At 38.8% G+C, this 26,645-nt stretch overlaps 1 long non-coding RNA gene across 1 annotated transcript; it reads right to left on the bottom strand.

Moving 5' to 3' along the window:
* Positions 1-48: 48 nt before the first annotated feature.
* Positions 49-25,130, bottom strand: LOC130924577 (uncharacterized). Its single transcript, XR_009064904.1, has 2 exons — positions 24,940-25,130; positions 49-337 (listed from the first exon to the last, which is right to left on the bottom strand). It is a non-coding gene; the product is annotated as an uncharacterized LOC130924577 (long non-coding RNA).
* Between the last annotated feature and the right edge of the window lie 1,515 nt (positions 25,131-26,645).

Here is a 26,645-nt window from a genome sequence, read left to right as displayed (position 1 = left end):
GCCATGCTATGATACAGTCTCACAAGCAAGCATAACAAACACATATAATTTCACCGCAGCTAATGATTGTGTTTTATTAGCACAAATAAAATATTATTTTCTTCTTTCACAGATTGTGTTTAAAAGCACAAAAAAAAATTCCAGTAATCCATGTGCTTTGTTGACATGTCATCAGCAAACTGTTTGCGGGCTTTCTTGTGTACCGTCTTCAGAAGAGGCTTCCTCCTGGGGTGACAGCCATGCACATCAATTTGATGTAGAGTGTGGCGTATGGTCTGAGCAGTAACAGGCTGACCCCCCCACCTCTTCAATCTCCGCAGCAATGCTGACAGCACTCCTGTAATGAGTCACATGACATTTTGGAAGTGAAAATGAAAAGCAGTACTCAATTTGGAGTTTTAGAGATGTGGATATTTACTCAGGGGTGTACTCACTTTTGTTGCCAACTCTATTATTTAAGCTGCACACAGTCTACTTTTCATTGTGTCAAAGTGTAATGTTGTCAGTGTTGTCCCATGAAAATATATACTTTTTATTTATTTTTATTTTTTATTTTTTTAATGGTACTTTTTAATGGGTACTGAGTTATAGATCACAGAACTGATTTGTGTACACTCTACCCCTTTCAATCACTTAGCTCATAGACACCCCCAACCCCGTCCCCCTCTTTGACTGGTCAACAGGTCCCCACATGGTGTTAACCGGAAATACATCTAGCTAAAGATAGCACCAATATAGTATTAGTAGCTAGTCTAGACGTTCAATGTATTTCTTGTTGTTGTTTGTGTTTCTTTTCTTTCTTCTCTTGTGTTTCTTTTCTTCTGTCCCCCCATAACCCCTTCCTGTTCGCTGCTTTGTCATAATAAACGAGGTATTTTGAATGATCACAATGGGAGTATGTCAGACTCTCAATGTGAAACATTAAAACTGTTCAGACTATCTGGGCACTTAGACTTCCATTCTCTGTGTTAAACAGCTGAACAGGACAGGTTAAAAAAAAAAAATATATATATATATATATATATATATATATATATATATATATATATATATATATATATATATATATATATAATTCATTCATTCATTCATTATATATATATATATATATTATTCATTCATTCATTCATTCATTCATTCATTCATTCATTTTCCATGCCGCTTTTTCCTCACGAGGGTCGCGGAGGTGCCGGAGCCTATCCCAGCTAACTCGGGGCAGTAGGCAGGGGACACCCTGAACTGGTTGCCAGCCAATTGCAGGGCACAAGGAGACATACAACCATTTACGCACACACTCATACCTACGGACAATTTAGAGTGTTCAATCAGCCTACCATGCATGTTTTTGGGATGTGGGAGGAAACCGGAGTTCCCGGAGGAAACCCACGCAGGCACGGGGAGAACATGCAAACTCCACACAGGAAGGCCGAAGCCCGGGATTGAATCCTTGATCTTAGAACTGTGAGGCAGACGTGCTAACCACTCAGCCACCGTGCCGCCATATATATATATATATATATATATATATATATATATATATATATATATATATATATATATATATATATATATATATATATATATATATATATATATATATATATGTATACTTAAATATCTGCAGAAATGCGAGGGGTGTACTCACTTTTGTGGTACACTGTATCTCCCTTTAAACCACTACATTCATTGATCAAATTATTTTGACATGATGTTAACAGTCGTAGCTGATAAGAAAAAAAAAAAGCTAACAACAACGAAATTACGAGCGTGAATGATTAAAAAGAAAAAAAAAAAAACGACACAAAAACACATTTAACACAACTTTCCCTCCACCTAACATTCTGAGGGATGTTCACGATCTATGTGCAGCACCTTTAATTCACTTTACAAAGCATACTCAGGTGACTTAAAGTTCTGCTCTGAGACCCCCAATTTGGCCTAATTTCAGAATTGTCCTATATGCATGTGTGATACATCATTGGAAAGCTTAAAATCTCAATTTTCTTGGGGAAGACACATTTTGAACAGGAGGGTAGAAAAAAAAAAAAAAAAAATTAACAGCATACCCTATCTGGAGGTGGGACCACGCGAGAAATAATTATGATTAGATTACAATTAACGAGAGACAAGATATTATCGCGTACTTACCTTGTTTCGATCCAAAAACTCCATGTAGCATGTATCACTGCGTGTCAAGACACAGCTGTGAATGGCTACATTTGGATTTGGGGGGGATTTTATGGGTAAAACCTGGTAATATAACAAGGGTCACGATGCAGAAATCGCAGACTTCAAGGAGTGGTCGAGATTTTATTTTTCATGTCCCTTTTAAACGCTTTTTTTTTTTTCCCCAAATTTTCTTTGGATCGATTATTTATCATCTAACATTACAGAGAAAATGTGACAGTAACAAAAAAAAACTACAATTAAGCAATAGTTAGGAGGTAGATATCTGTGACTTTTTTACAGATGACATTGTTTTCATTGTAACACAATTTGTTTAAAAGTTTAAAATATGTGTGTGAATAATTTTTTTAAGTCGTTTTTTTTTTTTTTTTTAAACGAAATATGAGACAACAATTAATGGCTCTAAGCTAAAAAAAAAATTTGACATTTTGAATAATAAATATAATTAATTACCTTCATTTTATAGCTGGGTTAAAACAAAAGCGGTTGTGCGATGTCTGTAAACGGGGGTTTCCAGGGTAAAACGAGCAAATAAAAAATAGTTCAGGGGCTTAATGCGCCATGAATCTGCTATTGCAGTGTATAGACATATTGTTCTATCAAACACAACAGTTGTTTTGGCTTAAAATACAGCAGTTTCTTTTAAAGAGGAGTGCAAGAGCAGAAACTGCTTTTTCAGTCTAGTCTGTCTTTTCCGTCATATACAATATACAACTACGTCAAAAATTGAAGGGGGAAAAAAAATGTTCTTTGCACATTAAAAGTCGAAGTGAACCCTAGATGAGTGATACTGTTAACTGATCCAAACCCCTATCCTGCCACCTTCTGCTTTTGGGGTTGCGTGCAGACAGTAACTGCTGTCTGCAGGGGGCGTCATTGCAATGCCAGGGGCAATGTTCCCTCTAAGTGCACGCGTGCGTGAAAATTTGAAAAGTGAGTTTGACTCCTCTGCTTTGAAGCAACATTCCGCTGCCAATCTTTGCAAGCACTACAGTATTATGTATATCTAATTTTAGGACTAATCTCATTAATTAGACCAAAAAATAGTTTTCTGTTCCATTTTGCAACGTAACTCAATGAGCAACAGGTGTCTAGAAAAATGCTTTCAAATACTGTCTTGATATCTATTCTTGAATTAACAACGTTTCTGACCTTTCAATGCTTTCTAAAGATTAAATATACTGATTTATTGCTTAAAATATGTCTTTTAAGCTAATCTTCTGCTAGCTATTTTTCTTATCTTAAGAAAAAGAAAAATTTCCCTGAAGCACTGGCAGATAATTTAACATATTTCTTTTTAGATTTACACTGTAAACGAGGGAATTTAACTAGTTTTAAGGAGGTGTGTTTTTGCAGTGCAGCCGCTCAGACACAGAGAACAGGAATCTTGAGTGTCCTTATTGTCTGAACAATTATAATGTGGGAGTGATATAGTGTGATACATTGTGGTTGTTGTAATTTCACTCTTTTAATAAGCCATGTAACTTGCTATGATCCAAGGTTTTGTATTGGCGTGATACTGGTGTGTGGCCTTCATGTACACAGCTGATGTTGCTCACTGTGGTCCGCAGCGTGCTTAGAGAGCTTGTGTGTCGGCTCAGACACATGAAAAATGAGAAGGAACATTGGCCAGTGGTGCCAGTTTAATAGTAGGCAATCACTCACGTGCATGCGCCCCTAGCAATTTGACGCCCCGGGTGAACGCCCAACCTGTTTTTTGTTTATTTATTTATTTTTTTGTTCTAATTTATTCTAATGTTCTAATTTGAAGTATTCTAAGTGTGAGTTCCATTATTGCTGTGATTTGGCTTTGATTTTGTTAATTGTTTTGATCTTTAAAGTTGATTGAATTGTCGCTACAGGTTTCACAAAGTCAATTTTGGTTTGTGTGAAGCTATGAGTGAATTTAATCCTAATCAAACAATGATTGGTTCATTTTCCAAAATTTCATTACATATAAAATCAAAATAAAATGGGATTCAACGAGTGAACTCAAACATTTTAAATTCTTTAAAAAAAAAAAACAAAAAACAAAAAAAAACAAAAAAAAAAACAAGACAGATGTAATACAACAAAAAAATATTATTTAAGCAAAATATGATGTGGCCTTTTTTTTATTTTTTTTTTATTTATTTATTTATTTTTTTAGTTGTTGTGGTTGATGGTTGTCTTGTTATTGCATTGTACACTGTTCGTAGTGTACTGCTGGCTTTATGTTTAAATAACTCTAACTCTGGTACGTTATTTTTGAGTCACCACTCTTTGAATCTCGAACTAGTCCAGTAATAGTTGCCCTGCCTCTATTTGTCACATCCAGTGCAATCAGCCTTTGCTACCATTCGTAAATTTTCTCATTGAACCAAGTACCACCAGACAATAGATCAACCTTTAAATGCTTCCCCTGTGGCACCCAGCTAAAGCTTTGTTAATTGCTATTGAGGACATAATAGCAGGAAAGGAGTCTGTCTGAGCTATTCAATGATCTGAACAGCTGTTTGCTTAGCAAAGTGCTCTAAGTTTCAACATTGTCTTACATAGAAAGTTCAGTAATTTGTCATGTTAATGATTTGATAATCACTTTTAAGTAGCCCTGCAATTTTGACAAAGGCTAAGTATACACGGCCCATTTTTAAAGAACTCAACAAATGTTCATTTAATAAACATTTAAGCTTTTTGCAAGCTGCATGAATTTATTTCAAAATTAGATCACAAATTTGCTTTCTTTTCTTCTTTCAAAATTATTGTGTCACAATGATCAATAAGAAGAACCGCAACTACAGTAGCAACAACAAGAACTTTTGCATAGCTTTATGTAGTTTGATTGTGTTTACAGAGACGTGCAATGTTTATGTTGAGACAATACCAGTTAGGCCAGTGACTGGCGCTGTAGGAGTGTGTACGTATAATGCGGAGAAGAAGAGCTGAGACCGTCTGGCTAGGATGCTTTGTGATGTGATGCTATGTTTTCACTGCTACGAGTTCATTAAAAAAGTAATCGAATACTTCAAATGGCTTTCTAAATAAGCAACACAACAGATTCCAAAACAAAAATCCTTTTGATACTGTTGATCTTAACGGAGGCAGCTACTGCTTTAAGATGGCAGCTGTTTACTAATGCCAGCGAGTCTGTCATTTCGCATCTAGTTCTCTTGAGTATGTTCTAACGCCGCCAAGTCTGTATCTCGCATCTAGTTCTATATACATGTGATATCGACCATAGCCCGACGTAATAATACGATTTATTCTCATACTATTCCATCAATCCACCATCTACTGCTTAATCCGGGGTCGGGTCGCTGGGACAGCAGAAGACATATGTAATGTATTGTTTTACTTGCCTGGTTCTGCCGGCGCAGCGTGTCAACCAGTGCTTAATATGTAAATCATAAGGTGCCGGAACGCAAAGAACATATGACAGCGCAGGGTTGACGAGACGGATACATGTCCCGGAATATAAGCAGAAATGGTGCTGAAACAACATGCAAATGCCCACTTGCCGTGCTTTGGGACTTATGAGCCTCAATTTCAGATAATAATAATAATAATAATAATTCACTGTATTTCTACAGCGCTTTTCAAGCCACACAAAGACGCTTCACAAGAGAGATGGAATCATAGTACCAGCAAAACAATCATAAAAAAGTTAAAAGCATAATATCCATGGAATTAATGTTATGACAACAATTTACAATTATCAGTTATGACTTACAGTCAGCAATTAGTTTCTCAACAGGTCTAACTTATAAAACATAAAAACAGATTGGCACGGCGGCCTATTTAGCTTACCATATTTAGTTGTCCAAAACATTCCTTGTTGTAATTGTTGCTTTTCTGACTCGTTTGTCTGTCATTTAGGCATGTTGAAATACCGTTTGATCCTAAAGTTTTTTTCTAATTTATGTCAGGGGCTGATTTGTTGGTGCAGCTTTTGAGTGTATCAACAAATCTCTGACTCTTTCAAATGACGTAACATTTTTATGAACAACATTGTTACCAGCATCTCAAAGGGCCGCTGTCCCGTTTCAATGTGACCGGCATTGCCAATTTGGCATAGAAGAAGAAGTTGGTGAGCGTATGGGGGAGAGAAAGGATGCGCGGTGTTGACTTTTACTATGGTTCGGAGTTGAAAGCACCACTAACCAAAAGTGCAGATTGGAAACAACATGCAATTCTTGTGATATGTTCTGTAAATGTATCTATGCATCTTATTATTTTATCCCCGTGACCCGACCCCGGAGCAAGCGGAAGATGATGGATGGATGGATGGACGGACATTTTTAAAAAAATTTTTATATTGGAGCATCACCGGGGCTGTCACCGGCACAGTAATTTGTGCGTCAACGAGGGGCTCCTATTGGTGCGCCAGCGCGACACTCTGATTGGTGGACTGCATAGCCGTCCGCCAGTGACTTGTTGTTTGTTTTGCGTAAGGGCTGGGTGGCGGAAAGAAGAATAAAATGAGGGGGTAAAAAGCGTCAAGGTTCCTGTGTTATTTTCGCTGCCAAGCTTTACTTAGCAAGTGTTACACTTTAAAGCGACTGTTTTCTGTTCATCCCAAATGCTTGATGAAAAGTTTGGGCAACCATGACTTAGAGTGGTGGTTTCCAGTATTATTCAATGTGTGATCCTTTCTTTTAAACACAGTGGATCGTGACATTATTTATAGTAGAGGGCGCTAGCGTAGCAAGTGATGATAATGAGTTCATCGGAATCATTGCCTCACATTCTCCTCTATATCGCTCGGTACTCTATCATCATTAATATTAATACACAAGAGGTGCCGGATCGGACTAAATAAGTCCTGGAACACGTGGAATCCAAAATCAAGAGGTGCAGGAACATGTTCCGGCATGTTCCGGCTCAAATTAACCCCTGGTGTCAACTGCATAGCACTCACCTAGCTATGCACTTGTCACTTGCATTCCATGAAGCCGGTCGTGCATAAATGGTCGTGCAGCCACCTTTGAATGATTATAGTTGTGTTGCAAATGTTGCACTGAGCTGACTGGTCTATTTTTTTTTTTTTTTTTTTGTAAAGTTAAGCCAAACGTTTGAGCGCCGTCGCACCATGTCTATGGTTGTAATCAAGTTGCAATGTACAAACATGCGCTTCTTGTGGCTACTGGGTTTTCGACAACATTTTTTTTTTTTCATCCAAACATGGAATAGAAAAATTAAAAATTCAAACGGTTCCGGGAGAACCAGAGTGTTACAACCGGGTCCCATCAAAGCTCGATGTTCGATGCTCAATCCTATTCAAAACGGCTTTTTCTCCATTGGAGGGCAAGGTAAAAGTGACATTATGACATTTAGAGATCTTTTAAAATTTTTAAAGGACATCATGTAATGTGTTTGCCAACACTTATTGAGCCAAGCCACCGATTTTGCACAAACCAATGGTAAAGAAAACAGGTATTAATAATAATAATAATAATAATAGTAATAAAAACCTTGAAAGGATCGTTTGATATTTTTTTGATTTTTTTTTTTTTTTTTTAATTCTGCCTTTCATGTGACAGTGATGTATGAACAAATATATTTATTTGATGAATAATTATTTAAAGGGAAATGATATAGGATAATTTCTGATGGCACTCGTGTTGATCTTTGATGTTGATGTCAAACAAGTTTGCAACTGCACCCTGGTTACATTGAAAAACAAAACAAGCGGTAATCCAGGTGTCTTAAATTTTCTGTGTATCGCCTCTGCTGCACGGAGGCACCTGACTTCAAATTTATTGCCAATGTGTGTCCCACAATACTGGACAGCCTCATAAAAGCTTAATGCTTTAAAGACGGTGGTTCAATGACACAGCTCTCGAAGGATAAAACAACCTGCCGCCTCTGTAACCTCAGCTGGGCCTTTCATCACGTTCACACTTGAGCCCCTCCTGAGCTGTTTCACTCTAATAACTCCCACATCCCAATGCAATCTGTGCGGAACGTGCTTGACAGCAGTGTGTGACTGAGAAATTTGATGTAAACACTGCAGGTAATGTATTTTGCTTTGCTTATGACTGTTAAAACAAATAATCTTCCATCCGAAATACATTCAGTTATTTTAATACATTCATAAACACAGACCTATGCATACACGCACACCGCACAGACCCACAATCCTGAGTACACTTCCGTTCTGTAGTACACTGGCCACTAGAGATGATAAATTGTGAGACACACTTGCTTGCCTCCAAATACTTTGTAAGTCAGTGGCTGTAGCTATGAGATTTAGAGGAGGAGTCTGCTTGGTTGATGGATAGCAGCCAGGCTTCCGTGTGTGCGCGTGCCCCTGTGTGTTTCAGCTCTATAACTTGTGAGGTCGTCACGGTATTCCTAGAGTGAGGTGATGTACAGTCAAGAGGTTACCAATCTGAAAAGTGCTGAGGTTCACAGCATGGTGCGCGTGTTGGAGAAAGCCATATACCACTACAAGAAGCTGGCAACATGAATGATAGAAATAAATCCTTGGTTAAATCAATCAATCTCTCTCTCTCTCTCTCTCTCTCTCTCTCTCTCTCTCTCTCTCTCTCTCTCTCTCTCTCTCTCTCGCTCCTTGCCATACATATATACACGTGTGTGAATACAGTATATATTTATATATACAGTGGGGCAAATAAGTATTTAGTCAACCACCAATTGTGCAAGTTCTCCTACTTGAAAAGATTAGAGAGCCCTGTAATTGTCAACATGGGTAAACCTCAACCATGAGAGACAGAATCTGGAACAAAAAAAAAGACAACCAGAAAATCACATTGTTTGATTTTTAAAGAATTTATTTCCAAATTAGAGTGGAAAATAAGTATTTGCTCACCAGTGTTGTTAATCTTACTTTAAAAAAGTAATTAATTATAGTTACAAATTACTTCTCCCAAAAAGTAATTGCGTTAGTAACTCATTTACCTGAATGTAAGAGTAATTAGTTACTTGGCACAGTAATTGGTGATAATTTTCATATTTTGTTTTTTTTTTCCTCCAACAAAAAAAAAAAAAAAAACTACTTAGGTCACACTATGTGAAGCGTAGAAGTACCCTAATTTACCCTTTACCCTGATTCAACCGTTAAAAATGGATAAAATTGCTCCCATTATTGCATTAGTTCCCTTCTGTCTACTTTTGACATGTGGAAGTTTTAAAACTGTTTCATCATTTAAAGATAGATTCAAGTCAAGATTTTGCCGATTTAGGAGTATTTTAGATAAAAAGTTACTTAGGTTCGCTAGGAAGGTTCTCTACAACAGAGCCTTCTGAAGAAGTCTACTGCTTCAAGATGGCGGCTGTTTACTAACGCATCTATTTCCTATACTGCACATGTTGCTAACGCCCCCGTGTCTGTCATTTCGCATCTAGTTCTATATATATGTGATATCTACCATGTCTACCATATCTACCATATCATGTGGGTGTAGTTGGTAGGCTATCGGCTACAGTCAGGTATTATTGGAGCCACCTAGCATTGCGTTAACTCGGCGTCACAACTTTTTTTCCTCCTCCCCACTCCTGCTCTGCTCTGTCGTCTCGGTGAGTCCGTCTCCCTCAGACTTTTATCGTGTCATTCAACCAATATAGCAATGCATAGTAACGCACACCTTTCCATCCTCAGTAACGGTAACGGTGTTGCCAAGATGAGAAAAGTAATTAATTAGATAGCTCACTACTGGAAAAAAATAACGCCGTTAGTAACGCCGTTATATTCTAACGCCGTTATTAACAACACTGTTGGTCACCTACAGACAAGCAAGATTTCTGGCTGTCAAAAAGGTCTAACTTCTTCAAACAAGGTTTAAAGAGGCTCCACTCGTTACCTGTATTAATGGCACCTGTTTAACTCATTATCGGTATAAGAGACACCTGTCCACAATGTCTGTCAGTCACACTCCAAACTCCACTATGGCCAAGACCAAAGAGCTGTCGAAGGACACCAGAGACAAAATATTAGACCTGCACCAGCCTGGGAAGACTGAATCTGCAATAGGTAAAACACTTGGTGTAAAGAAATCAACTGTGGGAACAATTATTAGAAAATGAAAGACATACAAGACCATTGATAATCTCCCTCGATCTGAGGCTCCATGCAAGATCTCACCCCGTGGCGTCAAAATGATAACAAGAACGGTGAGCAAAAATCCATCCAAAAATCATTCATCCATCTATTGAATGACACACAGAGAGCTGGGACCACAGTAACAAAGGCTACTATCAGTAACACAATGCGCCGCCAGGGCAGACATCGGACGTGTCCCCCTGCTGAAGAAAGTACACGTCCAGGCCCGTCTGTGGTTCACTAGAGAGCATTTCGATGATCCAGAAGAGGACTGGGAGAATGTGTTATGGTCAGATGAAAACAAAATAGAACTTTTGTGAAGAAACACAGGTTCTCGTGTTAGGAGGAGAAAGAATACTGAATTGATCCGAAGAACACCATACCCACTGTGAAGCATGGGGGTGGAAACATGGTAAATGGTGTTATACTTATATAGCGCTTTTCCACCTTTCAAGGCGCTCAAAGCGCTTTACACTATCTCACTATTCACCTACTGGTGACGCAGCACCAGGAGCAACATGGGGTTCAGTATCTTGCTCAAGGATACTTAGGCGAGTTCATCAGGGCGAAGAACCGAACCCACAACTTCTGGGTTGGGGGACAACTACTCTACCACTGAGCCACGCCAACATCATGCTTTGGGGCTGTTTTTCTGCAAAGGGACCAGGACGACTGATCTGTGTAAAGGAAAGAATGAATGGGGCCATGTATTGAGAGATTTTGAGTAAAAATCTTCCATCAGCAAGGGCATTGAAGATGAGACGTGGCTGGGTCTTTCAGCAGGACAATGATCCCAAACACACAGCAAGGGCAACAAAGGAGTGGCTTCCTAAGAAGCATTTCAAGGTCCTGGAGTGGCCTAGCCAGTCTCCAGATCTCAACCCAATAGAAAATCTGTGGAGGGAGTTGAAAGTCCGTGTTGCCCAACGACAGCCACAAAACATCAATGCTCTAGAGGAGATCTGCATGGAGGAATGGGCCAACATACCAGCAACAGTGTGTGAAAAGCTTGTGAAGAGTTACAGAAAATGTTTGGCCTCTGTTATTGCCTACAAAGGGTACATTATAAAGTTTTGAGATGAACTTTTGGTATTGACCAAATACTTATTTTCCACCATGATTAGCAAATAAATTCTTTAAAAATCAAACAATGTGAATTTCTGTTTTTTTTTTCCACATTCTGTCTCTCATGGTTGAGGTTTACCCATGTTGACAATTACAGGCCTCATTAATATTTTCAAGTGGGAGAACTTGCACAATTAGTGGTTGACGAAATATTTATTTGCCCCACTGTATATTGTAACAGTACACACAAGTCACGGTTCGGTACGAGTTCCGAAGTTCCGTACAACAGGGAGAACAAAATGGCTTTTTTCATCACATCAATTGAAAGTTTGTTCTATTGGCTAAAACTGAAAAGCTGCTCTTATTAAAGTGCAAAATAAATAGAAGAAAACAATCTTGTGAATGTGTTTTTTATTGTTCTAACATTCTTTAATTCACAGTTTATCTGCAAAAATAGACAACACACTCTTTTTTTGTAGGGATCAACCGAGGTAAGAGGTGAAGTCCGGTAGCACTTGCCAGCTGGCAACCTTTGTAACCTTTTTTTATAAAAATAAGATACCACCATTTTCAATGTTGGATTACACACCGTTAACTGTAAACCATTACCAGTGAACATACTCTCCCACATAAGATATATTTTAATATTGGCTAAAATATAATACAATGTGCCTGCGACAGCATTACATAAATCTTAAATAGCATTATTATGTGAATTACAATCATATTTTGAGACGATTCGACTATATACAACAATTAGGCAAAGTGCAGATGATGAGAAATTACTCATTATAGCGCTCTAGCGTCCTCAGCTGGAGGAGGACGTCGGCAAGGTCACAATTTCAGCTGCTTTAGAATTTAGCCCATTGAGAGGGAAGATTAAAAATTAGGAAAATACGACACAGAGCAGCAAAATGTCATCATTGTTTCAATCTCTCTACTCCAATATTTTTACAGGATATCCTTTTTATCTAAGTATTTTTCCCCAACTGCTAAAGAAATGGTATGGTCATGACAAATAACAGTCTTGTACTTAATGGAATATGAAATATTAAAAATGCATTTCTTCAGACAGTCAGCTGAAACTGCAGTTCATCTGCATGCCATAATGCAATGCTGTATTGTGAGATGCTGACCCGGGCGACGTCACATTCATATTCATTCTCAACCCGAGACTGGAGCCGGAAGTCACTCATTTTCATTGCGAGGGATTAAAAAAAATGAGTAAATAAAACGATCGCTTCCACACACATCCAAGCGGTCCATTTTATTCTGGAGATTAAAATACCACGTGAAATATTATATTAACATGCTTTTTGTTGTCATAGGCATTTTAGTAGTGGTAACATAATACAGTGAATTAAAAAATTATCCAATCACTTCTTTGACAGGGTTCTTTTAAGACAATATAAAACAGAGTTTTATGCTAATTCTAGGAAAAATTGTCCAATATTGGACAATATTTTTCCCAAAGCCCTGTTGTACAGTTTGAAAATATTTTGTGTCATAATATGTGTTTCTGTGTTGTATTTGCCAAAATGCCATATTAGGAAGGGATGTGACACTAATATGTTCACATAGCTTCCCTCCCACACCCCAGTTGCTATTAAGTGATATGTCAGATTGTTGTTATTGTCATATTTACTGTGGTCAAAAGAGCGTTAGGTACACAATTGGGGTACTTATCCTTGAAATTGAGTGACCCAATCGTTTAAAGACCCCATTATATGTTTTTTTTGCCCTATTTAACCGAAATATATAGAATTGTCGACCGAGGGCAGTCCTTTAGCAAGAAAAAAAACACACAAAGAAAATGGTCCAGTAATTTTGTTTCTAGATTTATTTCCCAAAACACAGTGTAAGCATTCAGGTCCAAAGGATGGTTAAACAGAAGCTACAGAATTAACTTTATAAAATAATATTGGCAAATAGCTCGGTTTAAATACTACAATCCTAACTTAAACATATACAGAATGTGTCTTGAATTATATTGTTATTTTATGTGTACTTTGCACTGTCGTAACAGTTTATGTATTTGTCATTGTTAAATTAGCGGCTTTTAAGTGCTGTACCATGTTTTTCTCTTATATATGTACAGTATCTTATTGCTTTTCATTTACATTGTGGCAAGGGGAATACAAATGAGAACTAGCCTTCAGGTTAATTCTGCCTTTTTAAACCATGTTGAATCATGTCTTTAATGAAACAGCATTGTCCGCTTTCAAATAAATTAAACTTCAAAGAGTGAAAATTGGGTTATATTTTGTTTTTGTTTGTTTTTTGTTTCTTTTTTTTTTTACTAGAACAGAGCACAACAATGAATTTGTTATTGCGTAGTGTCGTTTAATGTTCTCATCTATTCAGGGACATGTTGATGACAGCTCTGGGGTAGAGACTGTGAGTTCTTGACTGAATTGCCCTGAGAAAAGTAGTTTAAATACTTATTAGGTAGTAATCTAAGTGAGAGGAGTCTCTGATTATGCTGCAGGCTCTCCTAAAAGCAGGCAGTCTCTGGGTGGTGTTAATGACCCTCTGTAGTCACCAATAAGGTTGCCGTTGAATTCAACATCTACACTGTAGATTCTATAGTACAGTATATTGGCTAAAGCCTACAAGAAGTTTAGCTTGTGCGTAAAGACTCCATGTTTGTTTTTACCTCCTAACAGATTTTTTTCACTGTTGGAAAAAGGCACCAGCAAGTGAAATGAATGAATGAATAAATAAATAAAATTCCACTGGCAGAAAAAGGCACCAGCAGGTAGAAAAAAATCCACTCGCGGAAATGGGCTTCTTGTTTTGTTGAAAAAAAAACAACAACAACAACAGTTTTTATACTTTATTTATTTGTATTTTTTGTGGAGAATGGACTAACAACTAATTATTAATATATATATGGTGGAAAACATCGACAAGACTGAAAAAGCAGTTTCTGCTCTTGCACTCCTCTTTAAAAGAAACTGCTGTATTTTAAGCCAAAACAACTGTTGTGTTTGATAGAAAAATATTTCTATATGCTGCCATAGCAGATTCATGACGCATTAAGCCCCCGAACTATTTTTAATTTGTCTGTTTTACCCTGGAAACCCCCGTTTACAGACGTCGCGCAACCGCTTTTGTCTCAACCCAGCCATAAAAAGAAGCTCAGTAATTATATTTATCATTCAAAATGTCTGTCATTTTAGCTTAGAATCATTAATTGATGTCTAATACTTCGTTTAAAAAAAAACTTTAAAAAAATTATTCACTCGCATATTTTAAACTTTTAAACAAATGACGTCACAATGAAAAAAATGGTGTCTGTAAAAATGCCACGGATAGCTACTTCATAACTATCGCTTAATTGTATTTATTTTGTTGCCGTCGCATTTTCTCCAATATGTTAGATGATAAATAATCGATCCAAACAATGAAAAAAACAAAACAAAAAACAAGTTTAAAAGGGTAAAGTAAAGGTAAAAAAGGGGAAAAGGGTAAAAGAAAATCTCAACCACTCCTTGATGTCTGCGATTTCTGCATCGCGACCCTTGTTGTATTACCATGTTTCACCCATAAACGCCCCAAAAAATCCAGGAGTGGCAAATCACAGCTGTGTCCTGACACTCTGTGATACATGCTACATTGAGTTTTTGGATCGAAAAAAGGTAAGTACGCGATAATATCTCGTTAAAGTCATAGCGTCTGTAATTCTGCTCTCGCGTGCTCTCACCTCCAGATAAGGTTTTGTTGTTTATTTATTTATTTATTTATTTTAATTTCTTCCTGTTCAAATTTTTTCTTTCCCCAGAAAATGGAGATTTGAAGCTTTCCAATGATGTATAACACATGCATATCGGACAATTTTGAAAGTTGGCCAAATTAGGGGTCTCAGAGCGGAATTTTAAGTCACCTGAGTGTTTTCCTCCATATATATACGTCTAGTCCAGTACTACAGCGGCACGGTGGCTGAGTGGTTAGCACGTCCGCCTCAAAGTTCTGAGATCAAGGGTTCAATCCCGGGCTTCGGCCTTCCTGTGTGGAGTTTGCATGTTCTCCCCTTGCCTGCGTGGGTTTTCTCCGGGAACTCCGGTTTCCTCCCACATCCCAAAAACATGCACGGTAGGCTGATTGACCACTCTAAATTGTCCATAGGTATGAGTGGGTGCGTGAATGGTTGTATGTCTCCTTGTGCCCTGCTATTGGCTGGCAACCAGTTCAAGGTGTACCCTGCCTACTGCCCATAGTTAGCGGGGATAGGCTCCAGCACCTCCGTGACCCTTGTGAGGGAAAGCGACATGGAAAATGAATGAATAGTCCAGTGTTACATTTTTTTTTTTCAGTGTTAAAATATCAATTACAACATTAAGTACAGTACAACATGCTTGGCTTTGCAATGTGTACGTGTGTATTCATTGATCTTGTATTATCTATGTGAATATTATTTCTAAAAAAATTAACTTTTTTTTCCCTCATGAATTCAATCTTGATAAAATTTTGTAAGACCGAAACAATTTGGTGTGAAACATCTTGGCTGGTGAGCAAAAAATATTGTACTGCATGTGAACCCAATGGTTTTCACAGCAGTTTAGTGTCCCTTCCTGTTCCCATTCTTCAGCTTTCTTCTGCTTTCACGGGCTACACACAATACGCTCTATATTCTCCTGCCGAATGTCAGGTGAAGCGTTTGGCATTCCACTCTGCTTCTTGCAGAGCGCCTGCGGCTGAGACATCCTCTCTGATTGATTTGAGGATATCCAATTCCACGGATCAAATGTCAGGAAGTGAGCAAAAGCATATTCAACCTTAATCACACAATGTGCAAGTCTCCAAATAAAAACAAAGCAGTGGTACAAGTATGGATATACCTGTATGTGTATATATTAGTTCTGCGAATTTTGCATTATCTGCATTTTTCATATGTACCTCGTAGTTAACTTTAACCATTATTTTAAAAAAAATAATAATAAAAGTGTCGTCAAGCGATTAAAAGATTATCGCATGCAGTCCATCAAGGGTTCAAGCCCGGTTCCTGCATGGAGTTTCCTTTATTTTTTTTATTTTTTATTTTTTAATCTATAACACTTGTATATTGTTGTATATACTTTACATTTCTATATACATGTGTACTTTAATTCAGTGTGTCATTTTAACAATTATTTATGAAATAAGATAAAAGAATTGAACTCACTAAAACGCTTGTCTTATAAACCATTGACAGTGATCCCCCGGTTAATGGGGACCAGAACCCACAGCGATAAGTAAAAAAAACCACAAAGTAGTGCCCCCGCCCCCATTTTTTTTTTTTTTTTAAGTTTTAAATATGTTACTATACCACCAAATTATTTCAAAACAAGAATATTGTGAAAAAATGCTTGTCTTTATTAAATGCTTCATTGAGTGAGTCCACTCGAATCCGCTCATGATGCTCACTTACACACAATGAGTTGCCACAGCAAGTGTTTAACAAGCTAATCGATGATTGACACATGCAGCGCTAAGCATCTCTGGCAAGATCAAACCTTAAAATACCTTATGACAACAAGCATGTTAATTCATATTTCACGAGATATGAAATGGACCGCTTGGATGTGTGCGGAAGCGATCGATTTATATATTCAATTTTTTTAATCCCGTGCCATGAAAATGAGTGACTTCCTGGATTAAGGACGAATGCGAATCACCTGGGTCAGCATCTTACAATGCAGCATTGCTTTATAGCATGCAGATGGACTGCTGATTTTGCGGATTAATTAGTTTATTTTTCACATCACATCAGCTAAAAGTGCTGCAGGTTTTTTTTGCTGCACCAAGGAGAGGCGTGTGAGCCTTTTTTGGGTTTCAAAAAGTTCCCGTTCACTGCCGAGATTGGTCAAAACAAGTCGGACAACTGTGGGTCCATTGGCCTTACAAGGAAGTGAATAAACTATGTGTTTTGTATTATGTCAAATACTGGGATCATGGCACATATTTTAATAAGGAGTTGGTTTGCATTTTGTGGCTGAAGATGCTCCTTGTCCACCGAGAAGGTCACTTGGCCGACGACCGGCAGCTTGTCGCACACCCCCCTCGGTCCTCTTCGTGTGCCGCCGAATGCACTTTCGTCGGCTTATGCTCGCGCAGGCCCCCGCTCTCGTCTGCGGTTCTCCACATCGTCCAGGCTTCCAGCCCCCACTGCCCTCTTCGTGGGCCTGGGAATAGACCACTATCCTCAAGTTGGCCTCGTGCAGCTACGCGCTCCTCCGACGTCGGCAGGTTTGTCCGGCGGTCATTCTCCAGCTTCTTCCCCGGCAACGAGCACTCCTGCCTGCAGCAGGGGAACGACGAGCAGTAACTTGCTCGCCACTGGGGGGTTGCCGATCGGTGAAGACAATCGAAAACCCCACCGCCCTGTGAGAGCATCCGGGGTAGTTTTGTGCAATTTTTCGTTTTCGAAAGGCGAGAATAAGACATGGAAACACTGCTCGGTTCAGGTTAGCATGTCGGCTAGCTGTCACACCTCCTGTTATGTTTACGCTCTCTAAAGCTGGGGCAGGGAAATGACAAAAGCAAGACTAACTCCGGTGGCATAAAATATCGTTCGGGAGGTGCAAGAAGTCGACAGTTTTGTCCATTATGCAGTTATTTTGCCCTGTCTGAATAAATGCATTTTTAATATTTCATATTATTATATCATTAATGTTCATATTCCAAGGCTGTTATTTGTCATGACCATACCATTTATTTCACAATTGGGGGAAAATACTTAGATGAAAAGAGTATCCTGTAAAAATATTGGAGTAGAAAGATTTAAACAATGACATATTGCTGCTCTCGTCGCATTTTCCTCATTCTGAGTCTTACCCCTCAATGTGCTGAATTCTAAATCAGATGAAATCGTGACCTGCCGACATCATCCACCAGCTGGGGACGCTAGAGCGCTATAATGACAGGTGTGGCTAAGAAGGAGATAAAAAGACTAATTTCTCATCATCTACGCTTTGCCAAATTGTTGTATATAGTCGAATTGTCTCAAAATATGATTGTAATTCACATAATAATCCTATTTAAGATTTCTTTTATATTGTCACAGGCAGTTTAATATCTGTCAATCATCGTTAACCTTAATAAGCAACTCCAGTGCGGGAGAGAGAGACTACATGATCGGCTCGGGACAGCTCATCTGTAGTTATTTATTTCGGGTTTTTTTTTAATTAAAAAAAAAAAAATCTGCGATAGACTGAGGGCGCAAAGTTTGAAACGCAAAGTAGCGAGGGATCACTGTATATTATTTATCTGTGCATTTTAGGGGGTTTGCACCAGTCAATCCACCTCTGAGTGACACATTTTGGGTTCAAACGTCAAATTTACATTTTGCCTCAGAACGTGGATTTCACCCCAATCCTCTGTGTCCTTGTGCCCGAAAATGGTAAGCATTGGGCGAGAGGAATGGAAACTGCCTGGACCCTCAATGCTAGAGGTTCCTGTAGTGCTCGAAAACGTTCACATTCTTTCATTACACACTTTCATTCACATTGCAGTTCAATAAATGCCACAATCTGCCTCGGATTGCCCCATTTTGGACAAAAAAGCCAAAGTTACACTTCATCTGACACTGGGATTTCATCTCAATCTTCCGTGTGCTTTTGTCCACATACTGTATAGTGTGTCCTGGGCGGCCCGAGAGCTGCACATGACGCTAGGATCGTCATCGCTGTATTTTGATTTAAACATGCTCGAAAATTGACATAATGGATCACACCAAGTTGCCAGGCGGGTTCACACTCATCACGCCGCCTCAACGTGCCCCATTTTGGCCGTTAAGTCAAGTCAGCTTTATTGTCATCTTCTTTATATGCACAGGTCATATAAAGAAAACAAAATTGAGTTTCTTTCTCTATGCCTATGAGAGACAAATAACAGGACTAATAAAAGTGAGACATACATACATTGGAACACAAACATGATTGGTAACAGTAATAATATTTAAGTGATGTAGTGACAGGCAACAATTGAGACAGTCTATTGTTGTGTATTGCAACAACATTAAATCCAAAATCAAGTTTCGTCTGAAAACCAGTATTTCAGTCTGGCACAACTCTGGCAGTTCCTATAGAGAACCGGTTCCGTGTGTTTCAATTCCATGGAATTTGTGGCATATTATCTAACGATTCTCTTAGGTTACATTCATACCGCAGGTCTTAATGCACAAATCCGAATTTTTTGTCATATCATTTTTTTGGCGTGCCCGTTCAGACTGCCTTTGTCCATTGAGACCGTTCAAGTATTACGCATGCGCACTAATTCACAGTCCGACACATGCAGAGCAAGAAGACCCGCATGCGCAGAAGCATCAAAACAAATGACTACACATGCTGGCTGTCATCCGTCATTCTAGGGCGATCATATTTTGATTTCAAAAAAAAAAAAAAAAACACACAAATAACAGACTTAAATAATCCCCATTTAGGCTTATATTCAGTTTCTGTAGATCGATAACATGCACACAATGTCCGTGCATGTCACACACACATACAGGCAGTTTTCCCCAACTCTCAGCCGTGTACGCAATCTTGAAATATTGCTCATATAGAGCAGAAAGAAAACAGATCATTCTTAGGCTTATCCTCAATCCATTTTTATTTTTCTTATGACTGCTGCCAAGCCCGACCCTTCCCCATAAGCCGTGTTCAAGGCAAGGTAGGTGCTAAGGCACAGCTGCAACGCTACCGTAACGCGCCGCCTCTCTCACTCTTTGATGACGTAATTGCTGCATGAATTCCGATTTAGTAGACTTGCCAGTTTAGACCGCTGTGACGTTCTGGAAAAATGTGGCCCAGATTGGATTCAAACCACATACGAAAATGACCCAGATCGGATTTAAAATGGTCCACTTCTATGTGATTTGTCCCGTTCAGACAGTCGAGTCGGAAAAACACAAAAAAATCAGATTCATGCATTAACACCTGCAGTATAAACGTAGCCTTATAGATTCCAACTAGTAAGATTTACGTCACGTAACTTGTGCATGTTATACACGTTCGATTCTGCAAGTAAGACTACATGATTACTCTAAGAGGGACCACTCACCAAGAATAATCTAAAGATTCATCGGTGAGTGATTTTGCTTTGATTTTCACAGATCAGGTATTCATGAGACTACTTAAAGAAATGGAGATTTTTCCCAAAAAGTCAATTAATGGGTCTATCGTATTCCTCGTCGAATACTCTGTATGACAAATATAACATACATGCATCTAAAATAATCCTAAACGACTTTATTAGCAATTTTAATAGTCTGGTTAGAAAGGTTCCTTGGGTATGCGTTCGTTCCCATTGCAACCAGTCAATTACTTCCTGTTATTGTCCTACGTCACACGCGCTGCATTTCATGGACCGAGAATAGGCATAAGGTGCGCATTTCCGGCCACCTGTTAAGATGTGTGCGAGGAAGTGTTAATCTGTGTGCGTCCATGAACCAATATAAGTATTTCCTCTTCATGTCATACAGTTCTTATGATTAGTTAGAGGCATTATCAGTGCGACCGTTTTGTGTTAATACTGTTACGTCGGCTGGTTGCTCCCGCTTGGCCTCGCTGCGACGAGGAGAGCGTTGTTTACATTATATTCGCATTGCACATTTGTGTTAAGAGGGAATGTGTTTCCGGGTTGAGCGCACGCAGTCGCGCCACCTCACCTTTGTGTTCATTATACTTTGCGAGTCATGTATGTGTGTTATTGACTGCTTAACAGTCAATTTGCATTGTTTATTGCATCAGCACTAATATGATAATGTGGTAATTTTCCTTCCTTTCAGAATCACACACACACCCACACATTCCAGGCTTCTTCCACACACATACAAATGCATCAATATCTTTCCACGCATGCTCTCATCTGATCATTGAGTGATTCTCATATCAAGTGCCATTGCCTGTATATAGTTGTGCTTGTTGCCAAGTTGGATTAAAAGTGCCGAAGACCAACTCCAGTCTCCGAATGAACCGTAAAACATAGAATCGTTGAGAATGGAATCGTTAAGCAATATCGATAATGGAATCGGAATCCTAAAAATCGTATCAATTCCCATCCCTATAAATAAGACATTTTACTGGGCACTTTCAAAACAAATTGTCGTGCAAACCTGGTAGAATGGCACTGAAGGTTATAAAAAAACTAATGTGAACAAAACTGCATTTGGTCACCTTCAAAATTTCCTTTGTTTTCAGTTCAGTGAAAAATAAAGTATTACACTTTGTTTTTTATTCAGTGTGTTGAAAAAATATACAAAATGTCTTTTTAAGAATAAAATATGAACTTCTTATAAATATTAAAGCACGATCTAAATGTTATTGTATTCCATATTTTTATTTTCCATTCCATATTTATTATATTTTATTACTTGGTTTTTTGTCCTTGCAATGGAAACATAAAAAAGGTGTGTCAAATGTGAAGGTTATGTAATAACAGTGCACTGAAAGTTGCTCCTTTCATGACCTCGCTGCTGCTTTCAATTGTTAACATGAAATGGGATTTGAGTCTTAGAAATAGAATTTCACTTTCATGGACTTTCTGTAACTGACTGTCACTGTAGTTTATTCATGTCCCTTTAGACTTCTACGTATGTCCAGGCTGCTGTGCAGATGACAAGGGTCAGAGCCTGAGGCCAAAATATTCAATACGTGTGTCTTCAGTCAGCTAGCCTCATTTTGGGATTTTAAAACACCAGCTTTCGTTTTAACCCAGTATCATATAAGGGTTGCTTTAATACCCCTCTATGGTTGTAAACCAATTTCCCTGGTGAGCCACATATTACAACTGAGGTAAGGGCTTGTACTATTGGTTGCTGAAGTCACTTCAGACCTGTTGTTCTCTGCAGCAATCAAGCCACATCTGATTTACAAACTGTTGTCAAAGTATTTACATGATAATTCTGCATATCACTGTCCAGTTTTTGTGAATTATAAAACAGTTGTAAACAGTACCGAGTTGAATGCTCAAACTGAAACGCATTAGGCTATAAATGAAAGTTTGCCTATTAGGGGGTTAAAGTTTGCTAGAGGATAATCTTACTGAAAAAGTGTACAATTGTAAAATGCTTAATGGACCAAATCCTATGCATTCTACTCTCATCATGCTCCTATTGCATTTTGAGCACAAAACTGAGACCCCAAATTGTCTTCAAATGAAAAAGTTTGCCCCCAGTGACATGCATAATTTATCAACTTGCTCAAAGTTTCAAAATATGTTTACCGTGTCTCTGTGGGCACAATGGGTGGAGATGGTGGTACAAGCAAATGTTTTCAAACCCTGCAAGAGCTCTTCAGGATATTACACCTCTCTGTTGGGACCATCTCTTAGTACTTTTCCATACTTCACAACTCAGACATCATGTCTGCGTTTGCTGGGAGTTTCCCTCTTGGTTAGAATATCTCTGAAGTCAACAGAATAATGGGTTGATAATTTAAAAATAAACTACCTCTTGTCTCTGGGACCCAGATCTGGATGATAAGTGGGCCTCTTCTGTTTTAGGCATCAATGATAACATTTCATGTTCATATTTGAGATCCACATAGGTATAGAAAAGAAAGTGTTATATAAGATACTGTATTTGAATTTGGTTGTCAATACAGAGGTTGGTGCATTCCGGCTCTGCTTTTAAATCCTCAAATATTCCTTACATGATTTAAACAAATTTTCTTCCAGAAAATGCTGAAGTTCAAGTTTATTGTAATCAGTGTTGTTTTTGTCGACGATAACTGTAATAAAAATATTTAATAGTATTTCGTCAACGAACTATTTTTTCATGATGATGACGAAACGATGACAGGCTAAAAAAATGTCTCGGGAGACTAAAACCTAACGAGACGAATGCCAGTTTTCGTCTGACGAGACGAGAACAAGACGAAAATGTGCCATAGTTTCCGTCACGTGTTCATAATGTATCAAATTTTTTTGTGTATTTGGCCTACATTGCAGCATCGTAATCTGGTTGTGTCACTCATGTGATGTGCTAGCGATGCCCCCTCATTCACCAGTGTCCTCTCCAGTCTCCAGGCTTGCTTGTTTTGAAACACACACGGTAAAATTTGTTTTCTTACCTTTGCAAGAGCGTATATGCAGTGTTGCTTTAGCCTTTCAACATCTGTGCTGAGTGATCATCACACTAAATGTCACTCGTAACGTTAGCATAGCATTCACGTTCATGTTAGCATTAGGCTAATGCCAACAACGAGTGGCCTCTTAAACTCTCGTACAACTATTTTTACGTACAGATGGTGGTGTCCAGGTGGGTATAATCAACTGAAAATAATGTAATGTTTTCGCTGGTTTCGCATAAGCCTGAACGATATATCGTTTAAACATCGCCATCGCGATGTGCGCATGCGCAATAGTCCCATCACAAGGACGTGCGATAGTTTTTGTTTTTGTTTTTTTTTTATCCCACAAACTTCATGCGCTCGCAAAGCCTCCCTCTCTCCATCTCCCTGCTCTTTGTTCCTTAGGCACTGTGGCATTTGCTTATTAAAGTTAACGATGTGGACAGATGGTTGTCTTTGATCTTGCCAGAGAAGCCGACTTCACATGCGCCTCATACGTCAATCATTGTTTAACTTGTTAAATAGTTGCTGCACAAGGAAGCGCGCGCTGGAATGAATGTGTGTGTGTCGAGACGTTCAAGGCAGCTGGACATGTTATGTCGTGGCAATAAATGCTTGAAGTGGTGGTGGTGGTGTTATACTTATAAAGTGATCTTGAGGAGTTTGTAATTTCTACATGTCACTCCAGGAGTCACAACCAAGTTAGGTAAACAGAAGCATTTAATAAAGCCAAGCATTTTTCTACTTCAGTACTTTATTCTTGTTTAAAAATTGCTAAATCTGAATAAATACAATGAACACACACCAAAAAAAAAAAAAAAATGTTGTGGGTTTGTGCTACTTTGCAGTTTTTCACCTATCGCGGCAGGTTCTGGTCACCACTAACCGCGAAAAATGAGGGATCACTGTACACTGTGGTCACGGTGAATCATTCAGAGTCTTTCCAAACACCTATTCAAGTCATCTAGTGAACATTTCTTAAAAAAATATATATACATATATATATATATATATATATACTGTATATATAAATATACATATATATTATAATATCGCAATATATCGCAAACCACCCAAAAATCGTAACAGTAGTTTTTTCCAATATCATTCAGGCCTAGTTTCGTATGTTGTAGACATTACAATATGTGCTAGTCTGTCAATGTTCATTCGAAATTGTTATTTTTGGACTAAAACTTTTGAATTTTAGATACTGTAAGTAAAAATTTTGAGTAAACGTGGACTAAAACTGGACAAAATTAGTCTGAAATTTTATTAACAAAAACTAGACGAAGAAAAACACATTTTGAAATGACTAAAATATGACTAAGACCAATAAATATTGTAGTTCGAAAGACTAAGACTAAAATTTGCAGGGCTGCCAAAAACAACACTGATTGTCATACTGTTTGTACAGAAGAAACCATGTTTCCATGTGCAATGTAATGCTTCCTTTTCTAGCACTAATTATATAAAGGCAACAATGCAAGAAATAAGGAAGAAGACAATATGTACAATAATGTGTAATATTTAACATATCTATGGCTGAGATTCCAGTTTGCTGTTAAAGAGTCTGATGTATTTAAAACCGCTCACCCTTTCCACTTCAAGCTCCTGGATAGACAGTGGCTGATGAGGTCTCCTCCCCTTCCTCATTTCCACTATCATCTCCTTTGTCTTGTCAGTGTTGAAGGCGAGTTTGTTGTTCTCACACCAGGCGGGCCACCTCCCTCCTGTAGCCCACTTTGTCTCCGCCATTGATCTGTCCTCTAACTGCGGTGTCATCCGTGAACTTGTGGGAGGCGACACAGTCATAGGTGAACAGGGTGTAGAGAGGGTGGCTGAGGAGGCAGCCCTATGTTTGTTATGAACACAATGTTTGTCATAATGCTGGCTGTCCTGTCGCTGATCCTGACAGACTCTGTCGGGCCAGTCAGAAAGTCCAGGAGCCAGTCACAGAGGGTGGAGTTCAGTCCAAGAGTGGACACTGAGGCGACGTCTACACTAGGACGGATAATGGCCTTAAACGTGTAATTAGTTGGACTATAGGCCTATGGGATGTCGGCTACACTAGTATCCCTATTATCCTGATTAGTTGTTACACGGCTAATATAGGCGGCTAATATTACCCACTTAGACTAGTGTGTCCGTACAACATTCGGATACTATTGAAGTTACGTCATGCCATCGCCTCTTTAAATGTGGCATGACGGTATCGTAAACAATTGAGGCAGATGATCATGACGTGGCATTCCCGCTGCTCTTTTATTTTCCATTTTGCTTGAACCTTCAAACTACGCTGCAATAATATGTTTCAGTTCAGTACTATTTGTGGTCCTCCCATCGCAGATTTTAACAGAGCTCGTCTCCTCGCGTTGTTTCCGATCAGCCAGCTGCGGGGCTGGCCCACCCCAACTCAATGCCGACCGAACATGAGTATATAAAAATGCGTAGAGGAAAATTAAACCCCGAAAAACCTGCGTGGTACCCCCAGTCAAAGAGGCACGCGATCAGTTTTTTCATTACATTTCTTCCTGTCAAAACTGTTGCCTCTTCTAGGATCGCCATTGTTATGCACAAGCAGTCCTGGTTGCGGCTTCCAGGTAATATACACAGCGCCACACCATATGTTTGTATTTGTTATTTTCCAAGTGGAGAGAGCGCAACTGAGCATTGATTGTAACATCCCAAGTAACGTTGTCAGGGTCTCGTTGTTTTCTATGATTTATTTCAATCAAAACTCTAATGCTCTTAAAAGCCGAGCATGCTCTCCCTTTACTCTCGCTCCCGCGTGATGCGCTCAATTGCGTTCACGATAAAAACAGTGATCACAAAACGGAGTTCCCAACCCCTGGTCTAGAAGGGGTAGTAATTTCCTAATTTCCCGCTGGCGAGTAATGAGTTTCAGGTTCAGATGTAAACCACGCGGGCGATGACGTAACATATGAGACTGCTCCTTTCTACGCATGTGTAGTATGCGCAAATGCAGGCATACCTGGCAGAAGCGGGGGAGGGGGGGCATAAACGCACCTTAAACGTAACTGCAGACAGGTATAAAAATAGTCGGCAAAATATCCTTATCTGTCCTCGTGTAGACGTAGCCATAGTTTGCCCTGACTCTCAGCCATGTAAGCAATATTGCAATACAGTACTGCTCATTTACCACACAGAAAGTGCATTCTCATGCTTGTCCCCCTCCTTTTATTTTTTGTCTGACTGTTGTCAAGCTCGCCTCATACCAAAAAGCTGAGTTCAAGCTAGGCACTAACGCTACTGTACAGCTACATCTCTGCCGCCCCCCG

The sequence above is a fragment of the Corythoichthys intestinalis genome, chromosome 11 (genome assembly GCF_030265065.1).
Source record: "Corythoichthys intestinalis isolate RoL2023-P3 chromosome 11, ASM3026506v1, whole genome shotgun sequence".
Lineage (NCBI taxonomy): Eukaryota > Metazoa > Chordata > Actinopteri > Syngnathiformes > Syngnathidae > Corythoichthys > Corythoichthys intestinalis.
Note: the sequence above shows the minus strand (reverse complement) of the source record. Positions and strands in the feature narration are given on the sequence as shown.